At 44.1% G+C, this 16459-nt stretch overlaps 1 pseudogene; it reads left to right on the top strand.

Moving 5' to 3' along the window:
• The first annotated feature begins 3151 nt into the window (after positions 1-3151).
• On the top strand, positions 3152-15552 carry LOC101692564 (annotated as a pseudogene).
• The last annotated feature ends 907 nt before the right edge of the window (positions 15553-16459 follow it).

Below are 16459 nucleotides of genomic sequence, written 5' to 3'. Positions count from 1 at the left end.
TTTAGTATCTTCTATAACTTTTTTTTTCTTTTCTTGGATAGCTGGACTTGTCCTGGTACAAGGCATTACTGTAAACAGGCCTCCAGTAATAAGGCATGTGTGTGGGGGAAGCAGTTTACTGTTCTGTGATCGGGTCTGTGTTTCAGTGAGCCTGAGCTTCCGGACTGTTAACGTCACAGTGTTTCTTGGTCATTTCTCCCCCTTTGGGTGGGGCAGGATGGCCGCAGTGGCCTGGCCTTGCGTATTTCCTGCCCTCCCGTGAATGACTGCTGCTGGCTTGGGTGGCGCTTCCCTGCGCCAGGAGAGTGCGGCTCTCATCCCCGACCAGCAGCGAGGCCGGGGTTGACTAGTTTCTCCTGAGGGCAGGCCTTGTTCGGAAGAGCAGACACCTCCGGTCTCTTTCCAAATGGATACCTCTTCCTTCCCAGCCAGAAGCCGGAGGGGATTTCTCTCCCTACTGTAGGAACTTGCTCAAGCTCCTGCAGGTGAATTTTACAAAATTGTGGAGATCTGGTATGACGGAGTCCCCTGGAGTTCTTAAGCCTCAGATTTGGGAATCCTGAGCCTCAGGGCCCATCAGTGACAGTTCAAGTTCCTTGAGCCTGGTGACCGAGGTGAGCTTCTGCTCTGGTGAGCCACGGCGCTCCGTGTTGGCCGGTCAGTCTTCCCAGTCTTGGGGACAGAGATTTGCCCACTGTTCTGTCCTCCCTTGTGAATCTGGGAAGAGCTGATGATTTTGGGTGTTTAGCTTCTTACTTGTTAGGATGCCGTGGCTACTGTCAACATCTTTCAATGCAAAACAACAAATGCCCTGACATGAGTTTTTAAGGAGACACGGAGGTTCTTCCTAAGGAACATTATAGGAGATGATAAGGGAAACGGGAGCGTCTCTATCTAGGGCAGAAGAGAGCAGAGGAGGGAAGCTGGGGTGAGGCGAGGTGTAAGAAACGAAGGTGCGAATACCAGGAGCCCATCCAAGTGGTGTCCAAGAGAGAGCACCTCCAGACAAGGGCTAGGAGCCCTGGGCCTGAGGAAAGACTGTGAGGTGCCAGGACTCAAACTGGATCAAGGCCTTGCCGGCCAGAAAACCACCAAAAAACGAGAACTTCACGTTGCCTCCCCCAGGACCTGCGCCTGCCCGCCGCGGGATCTGCGCTCTGGAGAGCTGTCCTCCCTCCGGACCAGGTTCTCACCAGCTGAAAGTGCAGCGGGACGGCGCCCAGCCCACCCAACAGCTTTCTCCTGTTTCTTGACATTGTCTTTAGGGCATCTGTTAGCTTGAGGGCTGTGGTGTGAGGGTGGCGAGGGACGGGCGGGCTGACAGACTGGCTATGCCTGAGGACCCTGAGCCTGAGCAACCAGGAGTGGAGCCCCCTGTTCTGTCCGAATACATTTAAAGAAAAGTCCGAAGGGAAATATACCAAATAAGTCCAGGAAATGTCGACCTCTCTCTTGAACAATTTTTTCCCAATATTGTTCTAGGAGATTATTTTGACTTTGCTTCTAAATATCAGAACTTTAATGACCATTTGTAAGCTTGATTGTGTTTAAAAAAAGAGAGAGATAACAGACCCAAGATGGAGTGACTTGTGCTGGGCCCCTGTCAGCAAACCAAGACTTCAAATCCAGCTCACTTGCAGTCCCAGCCTTTCCAGAGAATACGACCTTTAACCAGCCGCGGTGGAATTACCTGATCAGCACCAGTGGGGAGTTGGCAAGAAAGACCCCTGCCCTTCACCGAAAGGAGGGCAGCCTTGCCTGAAACAACTTATTTTTTATTAGAACCTTCCTTTTCAAAAAATAAAAAAAAAAAGGAAAAGTAAAAAAAGAAAGAAACTTCCTTTTCTGGGGGCTGCATGGGTGGCTCAGTCGTTAAGTGTCTGCCTGTGGCTCAGGTCATGATCTGGGGGTCCTAGGATCAAGCCCCTGCTCAGCAGGAAGCCTGCTTCTCTCTCTCCCACTCCCCCTGCTTCTCTCTCCAACAAATAAATAAATAAAAATCTTAAAAGAAAGAAACTCCGTTCTCAGCTCCCTTCTGCCTACAAAATCTTTCATTTCGTCCAGCCTTTCAAGGCTCTTTTGCACCGGCTAGCTGGGTTGCTGCCCAACTCATGAATTGTTGAATAAAGCCAATCAGGTTTTCAGGTTTACTCAGTTGGCTTTGGTTTTCTAACGATTGGTTTTCAGAGTTAAAATATACTAAGTTTCCATTTTTGTTTTTATTTTGCTAAAGTGGTTTATTCGGAGAACAGCCGCTATGTGTCAAGTCTGTAATGATTTTCTTGATGACGCACACAGTATGTGACCTTATTGGGGTGCGTTATTACTACTAAGTTCAGTTTGCCCAGGTCAAATGTGCACATTGAATTTTTTCAAGGAGATGGAATTCTTCCATTACTTCTCATCAAAATTTTATTGTGTATATAGTTTTGGCAATTTATTTCTCCTCAAGAAAGCCAAAGTTTTTCTGGGTCACCAGGTGCAGGTTTCCCTCCAGCCGGTCTCCTCACCGTGATAACGAAGAAGGGTCCCGTCACCCCGCGCCACAGAAGGCAGGCGCTGAGAAGCAGGAGGTTCGGCGGTCGGAAGACGTGAGACCATTTGTCCAGAAGCTTCTGTTTTCCCTCACGACCCGTGAGGCAAGGAGAGCAGCTCCGGTGAAGGAGAAGCGCGTGCGGGGGTTGTGGGGAGCGTGTGGTGAGGAGAGGACACGTTCGGAGACGGTAGGGCGCGGCTTTGGGGAGCGAGGAGAAGCTGTCCTGTCGGGCCAACGGGGTCGGGGGTCGGCCGGCGCTCAGGGCTCTTTGAGATCCGTGGATTTTAGGGGAGACCCGCGGGTGCGTGTGTCCGCCACCGTGTTCGGTGGCCCGAAGTCCACAGCAGGGCCACGGGGAGTTTCCCTGGAGCTGCAGTCTGGCCAGCGCTGGTGGCTGCGGACAGAGCCTTGCTCCTGCCTTTCGTCCCCCAGTCATCTGACTCCTACTCCCTGAGTATTTCCTTTGTATGAAATACGTTTCGGGACCCGCCATCCTTACACAGTGCCCGTCGGTGCACACAAAACGCTAGCGCAGACCCTTCTGTTCCTGCGCTCCTTGAGAGAGAGCCAAGCTGTCACCTCCCTCATCGGGTCCCTTCAGAGCTGACCTCTTCAATGACAGTCTCGGCGCCTGTTCCACTCTTCGTATTTTCTCGACCTGGTCCGGCCCAGCCTCGACCGCGCCGCCCCGACGGGGCACGTCAGAGACCAGGAGGCTGCTGCTGTGTGACCTCGAGTCAGTCCTCTGTGCCCTTCTGGAAACCTCCTTCTCTTCCACCTCCACAGCACATCCCCCCCCACCCCGCTTCACCGGCGGCTCCTCCGGGATCTCTTCTGTCGAAGGTCGACATGCTGGAGGTCATCTTGCTCGGAATCCCATTTTGTCATCCAGTTTATTTCTCCTGGGGAGTCTTCTCTACTAGCAAGTATTTAAGTATTATTTATACATCGATGATCCCCCTAAACTGATTTTTGATGTTGGAAATCCTCGCATTCTGAGATCCTCCCTTGATTATGATGTTGTGTTGTTTTTCTGTACATTCATAAGTGCAATTTGCCAATGCCTTTTTTTTTTTAGGAGTTTTGCAACTGTGTGTCAGTGAGATTGCCTATAACTTTTTTTACCTTTGAATTGAACTTAATTTTTCAAAATAAGCCCTATTAAAGAAGAACTATTTCATATTCCAACTAAGATTATTTTAATAGACCTTTCCTTTCTAGAAACACTGATTAAGGCAGCAAAGTGTTGTGTAAAATGTGGTCCCGAACCAAGCTACAGTGAAAGATAAATGTTGACTTAACTTTCACTTCCTCCCAACAGGACACCCTCTGTTGCTCAGACTTGGAACAAGGCGAGGAACAGCGCCGCAGCGACTGGGAGCCCCGTGGCCGCGACATCAAGGCTCAGGCAGTCGCAGGGCCCCTGGGCGGCTCAGCGGATTGAGCCTCTGACTTGTGCTTTGGGCCCAGGTCATGACCCCGGGCCGTGGGATCGCGCGACCGCAGGCTCCGAGCTCAGCGGGCTCTGCTCCGTGCTCTGTCCCTCGCTCTCTGCTCCTCCCTGCTTGCTCACTCTGTCTAAAATAAGCAAATAAATCAATCTTAGGAAAAACAGAAAACCTCAAGCAGCTGGATATGGACACCTCTTAAGAGAATTTGGGGGACCCTAACAAAGGATCCTGGTTCTACTTGTGATGACCTGTCCGGAGGTGGAGTGGCTCCTCCCAGATGGCAGGGGACAGAGTCTGGCCGGGTGCGGTGCTCCCCCGTGCTGTGCTCCCCGAGCAAAGTCTGGGACTTCTGCTCCGGGGGAGACGTTTGCTTTTTAACCGTTCTGTGTCCAGGGAGTGCTTTGTGTGAATGGTTTGAATGTAGACTCCATGTGGGTATTTCCAGGGTTGGAGGCAAGCCTGTTTTTCTAACATGGCCGGGCAGAGCCCAGCTGTCAAAGGGCTCATTTCCAGCTTGTCTTACTCGCTCACCGCACATTTGTAGACCGAGCACCACAGACCTCTGTTACGCCGTCAAAATCACATCTAATGTCTGTCCTAACTTAGGATTCATGTTCTGTGCCCGACAACAGTTCCTGCCTTTAACATACAGCACCCACACACAAAATAACCCACCGTTACCAGGCACGTGGTCATAAAATTTTAATAATGTTCTGCAGACCAAGCAAATGTTCTAAACCAGAACTGCTCATGCATCAGATTCACAGTCAGAAACCCCATGATCAAAAACATTTACACAATATAAATAAAAGACACACACACACACCTTACGGAACTGTACTTAGGGGGCACCTGGGTGGCTCAGTGGTTAAGCCGCTGCCTTCGGCTCAGATCATGATCTCAGGGTCCTGGGATCGAGCCCCACATTGGGCTCCCTGCTCAGCAGGTAGCCTGCTTCTCTCCCTCCCCCTCTCTGCCTACTTGTTATCTCTGTCAAATAAATAAATAAAATCTTAAAAAAAAAAAAACAACTGTGCTTAGGGAAACTCTATTTGGTGAATGTCACTAAAGGCATATTTTGCTAAACTGCTACTCCCGGTGCTTTTGTTTAGAAAATCTATGCCAGTCATCAGGCACAGCTATTTATTGGATGAGGAGAAAAGAAAGAGATGCTTGTGACAACAAGGTTTTTTTTTTTTAAGATGTTGTTTATTTATTTGACAGAGAGAGAGAGATCACACGTAGTCAGAGAGGCAGGCAGAGAGAGAGGGCAAAGAAAGCTCCCCACCGAGCAGGGAGCCCGATGCGGGGCTCGATCCCAGGACCCTGAGATCATGACCTGAGCCGAAGGCAGCTGCTCAACTGACTGACACCCACATGCCCCATACAACCAGACAGTTTTAAGGTCTTTTCAAGTTGTATAAAATGGACCAAAAGATGCATTTAAGCGTTGTCAGGATGGAAAGCTGCAGCTGAAATGCGGTAGCAAACCGGTCATGAAGCATACAGCCGCTGTGTCTTGCAGACAGGCCTGCACCCAGATAAGCAAAAAGTTTCAGGACACACTTGCTGGCCTTGTTCCGTGTCATTACGTAATGGGATCGATCATGTCTGGTTTCACAAAAGATTTAGAGGATTTGCTCATACCCCTCCTAAATCTAATCTTAGTCTTCTAAGGGATGCTTACTTATCATTGCAGCTTGTAGGGAGGTAGAGGGGCCGGTCCTTCTTCAGAAGGAATCCGGGGAACGAGGTGGTGTGCGTGCGGACGAGTCAGGCTGACTCTCCGAAGCACACGCGCCGCTCTGGTTACGAACGACTTCTGAAGGCGGCCGCTGGTGAGGACTACACTCAGGTCCTATCCTCTGAAAGTCTGCTTCCAGGTTGGACGGTTGGCAGCTGGGCGGGACAGGCTGCAGCATAGTGGGCCACGGTGGCCAAGGTGGCCCTGGCCCCCAGGGCCCGAGATCCCAGGTGTGGCCGGGCTGTGGGGTGCAGCACTACTGGGGGGACCCTGGGCTCGGCAGCCCGCCCTGGTCTGCGGCAGTGTCTCAGGGCTCCCACGGCGGCCCAGCGGCAGTGACCGGAGCCAGTGCTGTTGAAACAGTGACCCAACCGCCCCCTGCTCTGGGGAGCGGACAGGCCAGGCTTCTCCAGGGGCACCGCCAGCAGCCCCCATGGAGGGATAGTGATAATAATTGATGCACAATTATCACTCGAGTGTTCTGTGATTAACTAGCAGCTGTAAAGGATTAGGTAAATATCAAACACCCAAAGAAGAGTAGAATAACTGAAATCCAGTCTCTGAGATTTAAGAAAAAGAAATGGCACTTAATTGTTTTATGTATTAATATTTTTCCTCTTAGTTTATAATTTTAGAAGACTTTAAAAATGCCAGATCCATGATCCCAAGTTTTTCAAGTATGAGGAACCCTTTGTAACAGAAAATATCTTATAGGCCTTTATGTGATCAAGTGATATAGCAAATTCTTTTTCTTAATTTTTTAAATTTTAATTTCAGTAGATTAACATACAGGGTTGTCAGAGTCAGGTGTACAATATAGTGATTCCACAGTTCCTTGTGTTCTCAGTGCTCATGATGTCAGCGTTCTCTCTTCCATCCGGCCCCCAACGGCTGCCCCCCGGTAACCATCTGTTTGTTCTCTATATCTAAGAGTCTGTTTCTTGGTGTGTGTGTGTCTCTCTCTCTTTTGTTTTGCTTCTCAAATTCCACATATGAGTGAAATCTCATGGTATTCATCTTTCTCTGACTTATTTTGCTTACCGTAATGCATTCTAGCTCCGTTCATCTTGTTGCAAATGACAAGATTTCATTCTTACGGCTGAGTATTTCATTGTATACATATGCCAGGTCTTTATCCATTCATCTACTGATGGACGCTTGGGCTCCTTCCACAGTCTGCCTATTGGAAATGATGCTGCAATAAACATAGGGGTGCACGTGTCCCTTTCGTGTTTTTGTGTGGTCTGGTAACACCCAGTAGGGTGATTGCTGGAGCGTTGCATAGTTCTATTTTTAATTTTTTGGTGAAACTCCATGCTGTTTTCCACAGTGGCTGACCAGTTTGCATTCCCACTGGTAGTGCAACAGGATTCCTTTTCCTCTCCATCCGCGCCGACATCTGTTTTCTTGTGTTTTAGTCATTCTGAGAGGTGTGAGGCGGTATCTCCTTGTGGTTTTGATTTGCATTTCCCTGATGATGAAAGACGTTGAGTATCTTTTCATGTGTCTGTTGCCCATCTGGATGTCTTCTTTGAACAATGTTCATATCTTCTGCCCATTTTTAAATTGGATTATTTGTTTTTTTGTGTGTGTGTTGAGATGTAAAAGTGCTTTATAGATCTTGGATACTAACCCTTTATCAGGTATGTCATTGGCAAATATCTTCTCCCATTCTGTGGATTGCCTTTTAGTTTTGTTGATTAGTTCCTTTGCTGTGGAGTTTTTATTTTTATGTAATCCCAACAGTTCATTTTTCCTTTTATTTCCCTTGCATCAGGAGACAGATCAAGAAAGAAATGTTGCAGTGGCTCTTGTCAGAGAAATTACTGCCTGTGCCCTCTTCCAGGATTTTTATGTTTCCATGTCTCTTGCCTGCAGTCCTTAATCCATTTTGAATTTTTTGCGTGTGTTATAAGAAACAGGTCCAGTTTCATTCTTTTGCCTGTAGCTGTCCAGTTTTCCTAGTACCATTTGTTGAAGAGACTTCTTCCCATTGTATATTCTTCCTCCTTTGTGAATATTAATTTACCATACAATCATAGGTTTATTTCTGGATTTTCTATTCTGTTCTATTAATCCATGTGTCTATTTTTGTGCCAGTACCATATTGTTTTGTTTACTACAGCTTTGCAGTGTAACTTGAAGTCTGGAATTGTAAAACCTCCAGTTTTTTCTTTTTCAAGATTGCTTTGCCTATTGGGGTTTTTTTGTGATTCCATACAAATTTGAGGGTCGGTTGTTCTAGCTCTGTGAAAAATGCTATTGGTAGGGGTTGCATTAAATGTGTAGATTCCCTTGGAGAGTGTAGACATTTTAACAATATTTGTTCTTCCAGTCCATGAGCATGGTACATCTTTCCATTTCTTTGTGTTGTCTTCAGTTTCTTTAATCAGTGTTTTATAGTTTTCAGAGTACAGGTCTTCACATCTTTGGTTAAGTTGATTCCTAGATATTTTATTGTTTGAGTGCAATTGTAAATTGAATTGTTTTCTTAGTTTCACTTTCTCCTGCTTCATTATTAGTGTGTAGGAATACAATGGATTTCTGTACATTGATTTTGTATCTTGCAAATTTATCGAATTCATTTATCAGTTCTAGTAGTTTTTTGGTGGAGTCTTTAGGGTTTTCTATATAGAGTATTATGTCATCTGCAAATAGTGAAAGTTTTACTTCTTCCTTGCCAATTTAGATGTCTTTTATTTCTTTTTGTTGTCTAATTGCTGTGGCTGGGACTTCCAGTAAAATAAAAGCGGTGAGAATAAACATTCTTGTCTTATTCCTGACTTAGGGAGAAAAACTCTTCAGGTTTTCACCATTGAGTATCATGTTAATGGTGGCTTTTTTGCATAAGGCCTTTAATATGTTGAGGTGTATTACCTCTAAAGCTATTTTGTTGAGAGTTTTTATCATGAGTGGATGTTGTACTTTGTCAAATGACTTTTCTGTATCTACTGAAATAATCATGCAGTTTTATCCTTTCTTTTGTGGATGGGACTTAGCACATTGTTTTTCCAGATATCAAACCACCTTGCATCCTAGGAATGAATCCTATTTGATCGTGGGGAATGACTTTTTTTAATGTATTGTTGGATTCAGTTTGCTAGTATTTTGTTGAAGTTTTTGTATCTATGTTCATCAGAGATATTGGCCTGTAGTTCTCTCTCTTGTGGTGTCTTTATCTGGTTTTGGTATCAGGGTAATATTGTCCTCATAGAATAAATATGGAAGTTTTCCTTTCTTTTCTATATTTTCTAGAATAGTTTGAGAATAAGTATTAACTCTTCTTTAAATGTTTGAATTCACCTGTGAAGCCATCCGGTTCTAGACTTTTGTTTATTGGGATGGAGCAGGGAGCCTGATACAGGCCTTGATCCTGGGATCATGACCTGAACTGAACACAGACACTTAATGACTGAGCCACCCAGGCAACCCCCCCACTTTCATTCAAAGTTATTATTGATAGACACATATTATTGCCATTTGATTACTTGTTTTATGGTTGTCTTTGTAGTTTTTCTCTGGTCCTTTCTTGGTCCCTTTCATGGTTTGTAGCGTTCCTAAATGGTATACTTGGATTTCTTTTTCTTCTTTGCATATTCATTACTGGTTTTTGATTTGCGGTTGCCGTTAGGTTTGTATAGAACATCTTCTGTGCATAGCTGTGTATATGGAGTATGTTGCTGCTTAAGTTTGAATCCAGTCTTTACTCCTCTTCCCCACCCCTCCCCCACACACTTTTTAGGTCTACAGCATTGTCATATTTTACATCTTTTTATTTTATCACTCCCTTGACTAATTTTTATAGATATACGTACTTTTACTACTTTTGTGTTTTTTACTTTTCATTCTCCCACTAGTGGTCTTTCCATTCAGAGTTCTCTTTAATATTTCTTACAGGGCTGGTTTAGTGGTCATAACTGCTTTTAACTTTCGTTTGTCTGAGAAACCCTTTATCTCTCCTTCTATTCTGAATTATAGCTTGGCTGGATAGAATATTCTTGGCTGCAGATTTTTCCCTTTCAGCACTCTGAATATATCTTGACACTTTTGGCCTGCAAAGTTTCTGTCGAAAAATCTGCTGATATCTTTATGGGGTTCCTCCCCTCCCCAAGTGGGTGACTTACTACTTTTCTCTTGCTGCTTTTAATTTTTTGTTTGTTTGTTCAGCACTACTTTTTTGTCATTTTAATTACTATGTTTCTTGGTGTGGATCTCCTTGGGTTGATTTGGGGGGAGGGGTATCCCTGTGCCTCCTGGATCTGGATTCTGTTTCCTTCCCCAGATTAGGGAAGTTTTCAGCTATTTCTTCAATTGAATTTTCTGCCCCTCTTTCTCTTCTTTGGGATCCATATAATGTGAATGGTATTGTGCCTGATGAAGTCACTGAGTTCCCTAAAACTATTCTTAATTTGCATGGTCTTTTTCCTTCTACTTTTTTCAGTTTTGTTACTTTCCATCACTCTTTCAGGTTATTAATTTGTTCCCCGACTTTATCTACCCTGCTATTTAATTTTTAATTTCATGTATTGTGTTCTTCATCTCTGATTTTTTTTTAATATCCTTGTTAGGGTTTCACTGATGTCCTCCACTTTTTTCTCAGGTTTAGTATCTTTATGAACATTACTTTAAATTCTGTATCAAGTGTTTACTTATATCTGTTTTGCTTATGTCTTTTGCTGTGGTTTGGTCCTTTTCTTTAATTTGGGTCATATTTCTCTGTCTCCTCATTTTTTTTTTTAACTCTCTGTGTTAGGAAAGTCAGCTGCATCTCTGCTCTTGGAGACAATGGCCTTCTGAAGAGGATGTCCTGGAGTGCCTGCCGTTCGGTGCCCCCTGTTCCCTAGGGCCTGGCGCTTTAGGGAGTGTTTCGTGTATGTGCTGCGCGTGCTCTGCTATTGAGTCCCGGCCTTTTTTTCCTTTAGTCCAACTGTCTGCAGAGGCTCTCTGCCTGTTGTGGGCAGCGTGAGGTTCCCAACAGGGCTGTGGCAGGCTTTAACAAGGTGTGTGCTGTTTTGCTCGTGAAATAAGAGCTTCTGTCTTCAGAACATAAAACGCACGACTCTGAAAGGAGGGTTTGGTGGAGTTTATGCTGGCCTTTTGGGTGACGGGGCACATAGCACTGGAACCGAGGCAAGTGTGACTAGGAAAGGTGAACCCTCCCAAGCATGGGGGCCACGCTTACTGTAAGCAAGTTAGGTAGCAAGTGTCATTGCAGTGCCGGTCCCCACAGGTGGCGTGGATTGTGCTGGGGAAGGAGATGGAAATTCCCCCTGCCAGCAACTTTGTGGAAGGGTTTCCCTGTGATCCTTCCCTCTCCAGGACACGCTCTGAAATGAGTAAATCACTCTTTAACCAGTTTGCCCCAAGCTTTTTTCCAATTGCTGGTTCTAAACTGTATCTACAAGGGCTGTTTGTTATGCTGCCTCTTTAACGGAGAGCACCCTGCTTCTTAATGCCCTCCAGGATTTCCCAGAGCCACCCACTGATTTTTATAAATCAAGGCTATAAGTCCTGGTGGTTGTAAGAACTAACAAAATTTAGCCCCTCTCACTTTCAAAGGCAAATGTTAGGGGGATTCATCTTCCCTGTGCAGCTCCTTATAATGAGCGTTTTTACATGAGGAAATACTCAGGCAAAGCTACACTGATGCATGAATATGCTGATGTAAACCTGTATCTTATTAGTCCTGGGCTGTGTGTGGTGGTGTGGTGAAAACATGAGCTCTAGAGCCAGACTGTGCGTGTTCAAATCCTGCTCCCTTATTTCTTAGTGTGTAACAAGGGGAACCTCTATGTATCTCGGTTTCCTGATATTTAAATTGGCAAGTAATGGTGCTTATTTTCATATAATCGATGATGCTTCATTCATACCTGACGTGAAAAACCCTTAGAAGAGTACCTTGGCACATAGCTTATTCATCTGAGAAATAACACAGATACTTACACTGCACTCGTTTTTGAGTTAGCATGGAATGCCCACTGGACTATAAAGCTTGGAGACTAAGAAAAAATCCCAGAGGGCAGGGGCTGTGTCTGTGTCCTTGATCTGCATCTTCAACACTAAGTATGGCGCCTGACATGTAGGTAGTGGATGCCCAAGTGAATGAAATCGGACAGATTTGGGTTCTGGTCCTAGCTTTGCCATTTATAAGCAGCTGCCTAAGTTACCTGACCTCTCAGCTATAAAGTAAGGGTAATTCATAGGTTTGTTGTGAGGATACAGTAAGCATGTAAAGTACTTAGTAGCTATCACATGCTGCATCAGACATGTCTGCTAATAGCAAGAATTTGGATATTGACAAATTAAGGAATTGATGGAATTGCACATTTGAGATGGGAAACTGTCTATGTCAGCCTGTTCAACTGTCCATCAAAGCTGTAGCTGGAAACCCCTGCCCAGGAAAGCAGTCTGTAGCACACTGATTTCCTCACTTCCTCCTCATCCTCCTGCTAATGAACACCCTCAAAACAAGTTTCTAAGTCTTCTGATTGTGCTTGTGTGGAAGGCAATGTTGGATGGCGTCCCAACAGTTAGTCTTTTCTTGCTGGCTGGTTCTCAGAGCTCCAGTTTGTTTGGAATGAGGAGATAGATTAGATTTTTGTTCCCAATCCTTCATTCTCTAATAGGATTTTACATCTACACGTTTTGGTATGTGACTTTGTAGCATTTCCACTGGAGTAGGCAGAGGACATACACATCCTTGCCCAGTTTGTGTTGGAGTTGGCCAGACAATTTGTTTGGCAAATGGAGTGTTACTGTACATGACATGAGCAGAGACTCTAAATGCATTTGTGTGATTTTTTTTTCCGGCTTCCTGTGTACCTACTGTTTGCCATGAGACTATGCCAAGGGTGTCAGTCATGCCAGAATAAGCATATGCATCGGGCAGACATGAAAACACAGACAGCCCTGTATGCAAGCCCAGATGATCCCAGCCAAACCCAGGAGAATTGCAGATGGACTACGTGCCCATTAAATGAGGAACAAATGTTTGTTCTTATAAACCGCTAAGATTTGGGGGTTGCTTATTATGAAACATTATCACAGTGGAAGTTGGTTAATATAGGCACTAGTCTACCCACCACCAGAAGGAGAATCTTACTTAATATAAGCTAATACTGTTGTTCTTTTCCATACAAGAGAATTTTCCAGATTCACTTGGAGCTGAAGGTGGCCGAATGGCCCAGTCTTGGCCAGTGAAATATATGACGATATCTACCGGGGACTTCTGGGAAAGCTTTTGCCTTCATAGTAAAAGGCATTTTGGGGGCTGAAAGTGGTCTTGCCCTCTACTTTCTTGCTTGAAATTTCAGTGGGAAATTTTGAGACCATAATTTGAAAACACAAAGGTGAAAAACTAGCAGCTGTGGATGATGGAGCAAACAAGTAGAAAGTCCAGGCTCCTGACGGCATGGCTCAGTGGCTGCCCCGCATCAACAACCACATGTCTTCGCACTTCTTATTTAGTCACATTTTTTGCTTCTTGCTTTCTAAGCCATTCCTAACCTACGGCTGAGATAATGTCAGTTTCATCATCTTAGTCACTATTTCTCTGAGGTGAGTGATGAAAAAGAAAAGGGAGCTGTGTATTCGCAAGTCTCCTCCCACAAACCTTGGAAACCTTGTTAGGTTATTACAGAGTGGTGTGTGTGTGTAGTCACTATTTGTTTTCCCTGTGTGGCCTCTTTGTTAAGTGTTTCTAATAATAATAATGAACAATGAGCTTATGGTTACTTTTTAACCAAAAACGTGGCGGGGACTGATTTGGATACAGAAAAACATATCTTGGCCAAAAGTGGAGATCACTATGTCAAACAGTGATTTCTGGAAAGGAAGCAGGGTCAACTGTAGAGCCACAATAAGAGCATCTTTTAGAGGGTTGCCAGGGAGTGAGCTGCCAAATGTATTCAAGAAATGTGTGATGTGTACAATACAACCATCTTAACTTGTTCTGGGTGTATCCTCAGTGTAAATTTAGAGTATGTGTGGATTCCTACCAAAGGAAGAGCAAAAACTGCCGACAGGGTGCTACCTACCAGAGTTTTCCTCATTAGGATGAGTGAAGAGTCAGGTATATGACTAAGGAACTTGGTGTCTATACAGATTATTCTTGGAAAAGTTCTCTATAATGTTGGAGCCTGTTCATTTTGTAAGAGCAAAATGTGGGATAAAGGCAAGTTGTCCTTGTAAAAACAGGTAATTCAAGCTCTTCTCAAAGCCAGCCTTGGAGACATAAAGCAGATTCCTTTACTTTGAGAAAAATCTGTTCTTGAAGCTGCACTCCTATAAAACCCCTCAGCGGGAGCCAGCAGCTGTGGGTGAGAGTGCAGCCTCCAAGCCAATGACAAGCATTAAGTTGGCCTGTCTAGTCAGCACTTTTCCTATAAACTGGCCAGCAGACTTTACCAGAGAGAATGTTAACAAGGAAAACAATGACAAAAAGGGCACAAGAATACACAAAAAATCCTTGCTATAGAGGTGCCTGGGTAGCTCAGTGGGTTAAAGCCTCTGCCTTCAGCTTGGGTCATGATCTCAGGGTCCTGGGATCGAGCCCCGCCATCGGGCTCTCTGCTCAGCAGGGAGCCTGCTTCCCCCTCTCTCTCTCTGCCTGCCTCTCTGCTTACGTGTGATCTCTGTCTGTCAAATAAATAAATAAAATCTTTAAAAAAATCCTTGCTATCTTTGCTTCTTTGGTAGAAAATAAGATTTGCTCTGATTTATGTAAGAACCTCAAAGAATGATGACATCACAACATTCTGATAATCCTCACTATTGGATGTGGGGTAATTCCTTACTGTGCTTGCAAGATTCCAACAATAAGAGGAACTGGAATGAGTTCAAGGAGTACTAGACACAAGGGTACCCAGCAATGATGTATGGAGACGTCATAAATAGAACACTGAATTTTGAAACCCTGAGTCTTTCGTCAAAGAGTTTGGTGACCAGTAAGTTGATCTAGTTAATTATAGGACTGTCTTAGTCTATTTGGGCTGCTATAGCAAAATACCATACATTGTATAGATGAAAAAGCAAGCATTTATTTCTCATAGTTCTGGAGACTGAGAAGTCCAAGATCAAGATGCTGAAAGATTTGGTGTCTGGTGAGGGCCACTTCTTGGATTCATAGACAACTGTATTCTTGCTGTGTTCTCATAGGACAGAGGCAAGGGAAATTTCTGGGGTCTCTTTTACACTGGTACTAATGAATTAATAAGGGCAGAGTCTAATCAACTCCAAGGACCCCACCTCAAAATATCATCACACGGGGGGATTAGAGTCAAACAATGAATTTTGGGGAAGACACATTCATACTGTAGCAAGAACCAATGAAACCGTCACTGAAGTCACAACAGGAGACTTTTGAAATGACTTTGAAGGAGTTCTACATTTCTTGGAATGAAAAGGAATTAACAATGTTGAAACTTAAGGACTGCCTACCAGGAAGAAATGTTAGAAATACGCTTTCCAGGTTTCATGATCTCATGGCCAACATTCCATTGCTTGAATACACAAGGTGAGATGGTGAACTGTATTTTGTCCCCAGGCTACTAAAATACTTTGGCCAGATTGAGATCTCAAGATGTATAATGTTTGTAGACTAATTACTCTGGAAGTTCAAGAATGTGGAGTAACATCTTTGCTGAGACATATCTGGTGCAGCTGATGTCATGGCCTATGTGGGAATTTCAAAAGGACAGTGTGATTGAGAAGTCCTTAAAACTGTCCAAAATGGAAATTTTCACAAACTCAAAATTAAGCAATTTATTGAAGGGAAAGAGAAGCCTAGAGTCTTCTGGTACATACATACCAGACATATATGAGAAGGCACAAAGAAGATTTGCACATTTCTTTTAAAGTTTTCAGAAAAGCAAGCTCAGGAAAACTCAGCAACCATGGTCTTACTAATCACATCTGGAATTTTTAAAAAGCCATACCTGACTTTGGAGGGTACTCGAATACTGTGTATTTCAAGTGCTTACGGATACTACATGTGTATGTGTAGTAAATATTCACAGAGTGTGCATCCTTAACCTGTGACTTCTCACCCAGGGCAGAGCTTTTACCAACCTGTGGAAACCACCCCCTTCCCAGCCTCAGAGAAATTCCTGCAGTTATTCCACAGCTACTGATTTGGATAGTTTAGGCAATGCATCTATAACTATTAGGAATCACTTTGCAGTTTATTTGGTTTGAATTTTGTTTCATGCTTGTCTAAGTACCCCTTCCTCTGCCCTTTAAGATTCTGAAGAGCAATGGTGGAAATCAACAACTAATGATGGAGCTTCCAGTATATTGCACTGGGCTGACATGAGGTAGAAATTAACTACTGTAAATCTCTGGGGGTTAATCTTTTTAAAAAAAAGCTTTATGGGGAGCCTTGCTGGTTTCAAGTGTTAAGCATTTTGCACATTTATATAATTTTTAAAAAGCTCGCAAAATACCTTTGCTGAAATAGAAGTAATGTAACATCAAATCATGCAAGGCAAAAACTAATAGATTTGAAAGAGAAATGGGACCTTATTATCATGATTTGAGACTTCAATAACCCTCTGTCAGAATGGACAGAGCCAGCAGGCAATATTAGTAAGGGCATAGTAGAATTCAACAACATCACCAATCAACTGGATACAACCAATATCCATAGGCCATTGTATCCAACAACAGCAAAACACATATTCTTTTTAAGCTCGCATGGAACATGCACATTCCAGCCATAAAACACTTAAA

This window comes from Mustela putorius, unplaced genomic scaffold (assembly GCF_011764305.1).
Source record: "Mustela putorius furo isolate JIRA1106 unplaced genomic scaffold, ASM1176430v1.1 tig00000992_pilon_pilon_pilon, whole genome shotgun sequence".
Taxonomy (NCBI): Eukaryota; Metazoa; Chordata; class Mammalia; order Carnivora; family Mustelidae; genus Mustela; species Mustela putorius.
Note: the sequence above shows the minus strand (reverse complement) of the source record. Positions and strands in the feature narration are given on the sequence as shown.